General features: G+C 36.1%; 1 protein-coding gene and 1 long non-coding RNA gene across 4 annotated transcripts in view; one reads left to right on the forward strand and one right to left on the reverse strand.

Moving 5' to 3' along the window:
- The window catches only part of LOC102682007 (serine/threonine-protein kinase 32B), a 21,041-nt gene extending 18,732 nt beyond the window's left edge, over positions 1-2,309 (reverse strand). Inside the window, exon 1 of one of the 3 annotated variants that reach the window (XM_031513990.1) lies at positions 1,197-2,309. The gene's annotated coding sequence lies outside the window, so the exon portion shown is untranslated. Of the gene's footprint in view, positions 1-1,123 lie in introns of all 3 variants that reach the window. The other 2 variants (XM_006623136.2, XM_006623137.2) reach the window with 2 other exon arrangements.
- Positions 2,310-3,617: 1,308 nt separating this feature from the next.
- Positions 3,618-5,078, forward strand: LOC102681921. Its single transcript, XR_422719.2, has 2 exons — positions 3,618-4,207; positions 4,981-5,078. It is a non-coding gene; the product is annotated as an uncharacterized LOC102681921 (long non-coding RNA).
- Positions 5,079-7,377: the final 2,299 nt, after the last annotated feature.

Below are 7,377 nucleotides of genomic sequence, written 5' to 3' on the forward strand. Positions count from 1 at the left end.
TTTTTTTCCTCTCTTTTCTTTTTTTTTTCAATATAGTTGGTCATTTTTACGTATCCCTTTTATGTGAAATTCGAATATATTGTATTTCTTTTTCTACATTATTAAAACAATATCGGTTATTTATATTTCATTCATGCCGATATAAAAATCTGATTCATATAATATCCTTTCTTTTTCCTTATTCCACTTTTTCATTTTATGGGAAAAAAAAGAGAGATTCTTTAACGCCATTGAACGGATAATTCAATATTTTCCAGAAATCAAGTATTTTTCATTTAATTCAATTTGATTAACTTTGTTTCATTGATAATATTCTTCCCTTTTACGTCCATTTTGATATATTTATCAAGGTAGATATATAAACTCCTGTATAATATTTCATGAAAATCATCGAGAGAACAAAATTCATAATAATGAAAATGTAACAAGAATGCACCACGTAATTACTTCCCTATATATAGTAATATTATGCAAATATCCACGGAACGATGCAGCAACATCGATCGATCACGTTCAACGTAGAGAATTGATTTCGCGTGGATCGATCACGGTTTCTTAATGATTCATTGCTGAGCGAATTGTTGTTCAACGAAGATGGCATTAAAACGATGGAAAATATAGAAATAATTTTCCACAAATATTACGTGGTCTTAATCATAGCGATAAAAATTCGAGATTCGAGTAGAAAATCACATATGAATGATATCTATCACTTCATCTCGAGTTACATCGAAATAGAAACAATGTATATCTACATATAAAAAATCAGATAAATTCTTTTGGAATTCTTTTGGATAAAAAACAAATTCTTTCTAGAATTCCATCGATATAGTACGCGTATGGATACTATAAAGCAAATAAAATTCCATTGTTAATTCTGTGAAACGTTAATTCAAATTTCGATTACCGGTTCGATGCGTGTTCATAATTGATATTAAATTTGTAATCGTTTTTAGTCGAACCGTTCGTCAATCGTGATTTCTAGCTTCTGCACGATTTTCGAATATATCTCATATTCGTTGCACGTACACTCTTGAAACAATTTCAATCATTCTGTCACGTTAATCGTATTATTTAAATCTCACTAAAAAAAAAATAAAAAAATAAAAAAATATTCACTCACTGATTCGTGTATTAATTTCCTAATCATTAAAACCGTTTCATCTACACTCATCCTTCCATCATTTTCACCGTACCAAAGAAACATCCGTGACGATCGCCGAAGCAATTGAAACGGGTATCAAAAGCGCAATGTCAACAGTGTCGCGCACAAGGAGACTCTACTCTTCAACTCTAATTCTTCGTCGCACCGTGAAAATTCCCGCGATAATGATTGTGCGATATTTGTCGTCGAGCGGTGCGCGCGCGATGGCTCATCGTAATGGATGAAAATCGATCGACGGACGAGAGTGAGAGGATCGAGGCACGATCGGTAGCGGAAACCGCGCGCGGAATAAATCGCGGAAGTCGATTTGGTGGCGGTCGCCGTCGCGGTCGCCGCACGAGTGTCGATGTTCCTGGATGGTTCAACGGAACGACGCTCGTGTACGCGAGTGTGGTAACGGCGTCTGCGCCGAGACGTCGCGTCGCCTCCGTGGTTGCGTTTCAAGCGTGCCGTGCGTGTTTCGGCGCCGCGGCGCGTCCTCGAGCGCGTTTATTCCGGATGGAATCGTAGAATCGTGGACGAAGAGATTGTGATACAATTGATCGATGTTGGAATTTGTTGAGTGCACGTACGAGACGATAAAAGGATGACTCGAGGAGATCGTTCGAGAGGGTTTCTTTTGACTTATTGTGAGAAATAACGAGGGGTATTGAAAGAGTGGATTGGTTTTTCTTTTTTTTCGTAGAGTGTAAGATAGCTTCTTCTCCTTGGCTAATAGCGTGTAAGGTTGGTTCTTAATCCGCGAAAGGGAGAGGAAATTTTTATTGGAACAAGAAAATTTTTATCGTAAGATGGAATAATGAAAAGGGATCTTTGTTAACGATTTCTTCGTGGATGGTATTTTCTCGTCACTTCTGCATTTTTTTAAATGAGTCTATATGTTTTTTTTTCACGACGTGATGGATGAACCGGAGGATCCATCGGTGTGAGCTCGAAGGATATTAATAGCCGGAGAAAGATCGGAATTCGTGTTTCGTTATTTTACACGAGAATTCTTCGGTTGTTTTTTTTTAGTTACAATCGATGGAGGAAGTGTCGTGGATTATTGAATTAAAACGACACTGATTGTTTCGATTTAGATGTAACTTTCTACGTTTATTGATAAAGATGAAGTTTAGATATAGACATTATCAGTCATGTATACTTTATTACAATAAGTATACTTTAATCTAACAATTAATCTTTTATATTTTCGTACGTAGAAAGTATTGTTGTTTTATCGTTTATTTATCTTGAAAACATAACATCTTATGTTATTTCTCTTATTACTAAAATTTCATTTTTATAATGCCATTATACGGTTTTTTTCAATTTACGAAATTCCTCTCCTTGTGCTCTGATGTTACTTTTCATTCTAGAAATTCTCTAATCTTCTCAAACCTTCCGTGAAATAGGCTTGATATGTTCTCTTTACAAATTAGTTAAAAATTCCTTGATGATGGAATTTTAATACTCTTTTGAATATTGAAATTTATCAAACCATGAATTAAATTTATTCACATATAGGGACAGCGAAGACCCTATTCGAGGTAATATTATTTTTCACCATTGATCCCTGAATGAACAATGTTCAATCATCAAGAATGATTTTGGAGGAAGTAATCGCCAATTCATTGACCCATCTTTGTTAATTATAAACATTGGAAGCCTTCATTCATTATAGCAGATAATCGATTAAACAGTAATTGATAATGTTGATCAATTTCTAACACTTTGATGCTGAAAGAAATATTTTTTTGTAAGAATGAATTAAAATCTTCTAAAAAATGAAAAAATGTGAAATAATTATTGCAGATATTGCATTTTTTCCCTTTTTTTAAATGTTAAGAAAATAATCAATAAATTAATAAATATAATATAAATTTATATATTCAATTAAAATATTTATTAAAGATAAAAGTTACTAAAGGATTAAATAAAATTGAAAATAAAAAATGTATGATAGAAAGTAAAATTTACATCGTACATCTTAAGATTCTTATAAATCGGAATTATAGGATACTTGAAATATATGGATACCAAGATATGGATCGTAGTAAATTCCGGATTGGACAATTTCTTGAAGAAGGAATGCTCTCATCGAACTCTCTATTCTTTCTTCGATCCCATCTGCATACTCGAAATCGGATCGAGGACGGAATTCGAACAATAGAAAGACTACTCATCCGATTCGGTTTTTATCCGGGTACTCCATTTCAAACGTCGAGAACAATTATTCGTCGCTTTTATCCCAATGTCATAAGTGATCAAAATGAATCTCTCTCTCGTTTTTCAGTCTTCATATATCCCATTTCATTTTGTCACCGCTGTATGTTCGAGGTTTACCAATTTTGATATAGAAAAGAAAAAAAACTAGACGTTATTAAATTATTATTAAACGATAAAAATAAATTTTTCGATTCGAGGATTTTATACGAATCGAATTTTCGTGATTCAAACATAACTCTCAATTTTTTTTTTTTTCGTACGTAGGATTTAGAATCCTACGCATCATTTATTATCGTTCAAATTATATTTTCTTCGAAGATAGAACGAAATAATACTCAAGAAAATTCAGAACAATATTTCTTTCACGATAGAATAAAATAATATTCCAAAGAAATTCAATGAAACCAGACCCATATTTCATCATCCTTCTTGTGTGCGCTAAAACAAATCGTTAAGACATTAGTGAAATGCAATATAACGAGAATCTCGTTACCAGAGATAAAAATCGTATTTCTTCCCTTTTGGGATTCGTTCTCGCGTTTCGATTTCTCGCGGGACGTTGAAACGTTGGTGAAAACGTAGTAAAGATGACGTCACAATGGCGTTAAGGGCAACGAAGCACACAGTTTCGAAAACATGAAAGACTTCAGGAACAATGGTGGTCTTGGTTCTCGATTGTGGTTTGCTGTCGTTCTGCTTTCATCGAAATAACGAAGCTGGTCAAACGTATCGAAGCGAAGGTTGACGACAAAGTTTCCCATCGTCATCGCAGCTGCTGTCTCCGTTTTCCTTTTACGTGGCTCACACGCGGCAGACGATTCTCTTCGATCAATAGTAATTCGCATTTTTCACACACCTACGCGATCTGTATCACACACATACACATATATATTCGAACTATATGATTCCTTTGACGTTTGTTTCCTCCTTTCACTTGGATTGCTCGTTGTTTTTGCGTCGAAGGGCGTGCGACTTTTCCTCTTCGACGAACATACATCACTTCATCCCCTTTTGGTTATGGCTCGATGAACATTTCGAACATTGCCTTCGCGAATTGATTAATCTGTTATGATTTATTCGGATCGAATATTTGTTTTTCTATTTCCCATGTAAATTTATTTTTTGATACATATTCGATTTTAGGGATTTGAAGATTTAATGCACGTGTTGTGTTTTAATCTGTCGTACAAAATCATTTTTATATCATATTCTATGTACATGCATGTTTTATTACGTGTGAATTAATATTTATAATGATACGCTAAAAATTTAAAACAAGACAAAATTTAAAATTCGAATCTAGAATTTATATTAAATGTTAATTATCGCGATTTATTTATTAATCGATATATTATTATAAAAATATTTCCTTCAAATTTTCCTCTGGTTTTTAATTCATATATTAATATCTACGTTTTATAACAAATATACGAAACAAAATTACGTTCACTGAGATCCGAGTTGTAATACAGTAAACAGTATACATGTTACGGAGAATATAGAGGGGTAGTACATCTTTATTTAATATTCTGTTGCACACGTTTATTTGATAAACTGAACGTACCATGTAGGTTTGAGGTTTCATCAGAGACACGTTCTTTTGTTAGGGGTTCCAGGTGTTCCATGTATTACTTAGAAGCCTCGTTCCCCGTATTGGTTAATGACTGTTGAATAAACAATAGCTTTCGGTAGACCAGTGTAAATTGAACGAACCAGGTAAGTGCTGATTCTAAGAATTTCATCATTTAATCGAAACATTCTTTAATCTTATCAATATTAATTTCATAATAAATTTAAATAATTTCCTTTCTTTTCTCGAACAAGCTTTCGTAGAATCTATTTTTCATTTAACTTCGAGTTAAATAAAGTTAGCATAAAATTTTTAAAAAGAAATTTAATAATTTTTGAAACATCGTACGAAAAGATCGTAATACACTGCAAGAATCCGAAAGAGGTTTCTATTTTCAAGAGAAGTCTGCGGCCGAGAAATTATTTACGGCTCCTATTTATTTTTGCAGTTTCGCCTCAAGTGGAGCTGGATGAAGGTAGTCTCCTCTCTTTTCTCCCGTTCAATCAACCGGGATGGCCAATTTAGTCTCCGATTCGTGAGAAATGGGCTTCATCGAAATAATGTTTGGAAGACGTTTCGATAAAAATGGCTACGAGTCGGAATATATAGATATTCGCGTGATGGATATCCTTTTGTCAATGAGATATAAAGATTTCGATATTTCAATCATATGTAAGGGAAAAAGATGTTATTTTTAGAAATTTTTAAATTGAGAAATATCGTTCGAAGATTTTTACGACTATAGAGCCATTATATATTACATTTCTTCGTTGTTAAACTAGCAACACGTGGACTTATTCTCAAAGAATATTTCTAAAGTGTATTTATTTATTAAAAAAGTAGAAAAAAAATTAGAAATATTTTTTGACTAAATAGTAAATGTATAAAATGTATTTAAAGGATATAATATACATTAAATAACACGCTTTTAAAAGAATTTTATTTTTCTATCGGCTGAAAATCGTCTCTTTCAAAGGGATTGCAATAAGAAACTAAATTTTACTTTAAAAAAAAAAACTTTAAAAGCTGAACCTCAAACCCTTCCCTCTGAAACTTTATATCCCTCAATTAACAATATTCGTCTCGTATTCTACGCACAACGACAGTAAAAAAAAAAAAGTACAATTATGAAAAAGTTCTCTAACCGAAACTTCTCATCATTTTACTAAAATTCATCGAGATCTTTCATATCCCAAAGTTAAATTCTTTCAAAGATAAATTTAATCCCCGAATCGATCTTGTAAAGAGATCCTCGCTGGAATTAATCTCTATTTCTATTCGAAACACGTAACGATCGTCTATCCCTAAGCCACGAGACACGTTCCTATCGAATCAATCAAGAAACCGAGCGACCGTTTCACGTAGGGATTGCGGCCTACGAGCAGAGAACACAAAGGCGGACACGAGTCGTTGCAGGATCGATAACGCCTTTACAACGCTACCGGACGTATATACGTGAACGAGGCGTAAAGAGCACGATGACCAACAACGGCGTAGAACCGTGTCCCTTCGTAAGTTAAGCCGAAGTCCGCTACCCTACGTATAACGGAGGGGAGGGAACCAAGAGAGAAAGTAACTCGAGGTAGTCTCGTGTGTCTAGTAGTTTACCCACGGCACAAACTATAGGTGAAATGGTGGATAGATGTATTGAGAACCACTGGATTTTACCTGGCCGCTAATAGGAGAGCGGAGAGCACGGAATGTCCTCGTAAAAGCGAGGGAGAGGGACAGCGAGATTGAAGGGGATAGACGAGGAGAGGACACGGATGGCGGGCTGGTGTTTAAAGAAGGACACTCGATATAGGAGGCATTGTACCCGGTTACCGTCAGCCGTTCCAGGTGCTGGAGGGCAGTCGGCTCTCGCCACGGGACGGGCATATACGCTTGCATTTCCTTCTCCGTGCCAACGAGGGGAGAGAAAAAAAAAAAAGATCATCGCGCTTGGTTCGTTGAGCGCCGCGTGTTTCTCAAAGACAAGAACGCGAGAAAAAAACATAAGAGAAGCGACGCGCGACTTCTGGCGTGCTTCCCTAGTCAGCCAACGCAACGGACCGATCGTAGCTAACGTGCTCATCGTCGTCGTCGTCGTCGTCGTCGTCGTCATCGTCGTAGTCGTGGTCGTCGCGAACGCCGTCGTGTGTCTGCACCGGGACGCACCAGCCGGCGAAACGCGTGCGAGTGGGAGAGAATCGTAAGTGGGAGAGAGAGAGTGTGTGTATGCGTATGAGAGAGAGAGAAAGCGAGTCCGAGTATAAGGCAAAAGGGGGGAAAGAGCGGAAGAGTGAAAGAGAGAGAAAGAAAGAAAGAAAAAGAAAGGAAAAGAAGGAGGGAAGAAACGTCGACAGGGACGGCTGTGGATCGTGTGCCGGTCTGCAGTGCGACATTCGACGACACACACACTCGCCGCTTCCCGTCCTTCCATCGCAGCACGCCG

The sequence above is a fragment of the Apis dorsata genome, unplaced genomic scaffold (assembly GCF_000469605.1).
Source record: "Apis dorsata unplaced genomic scaffold, Apis dorsata 1.3 scaffold_815, whole genome shotgun sequence".
NCBI lineage: Eukaryota > Metazoa > Arthropoda > Insecta > Hymenoptera > Apidae > Apis > Apis dorsata.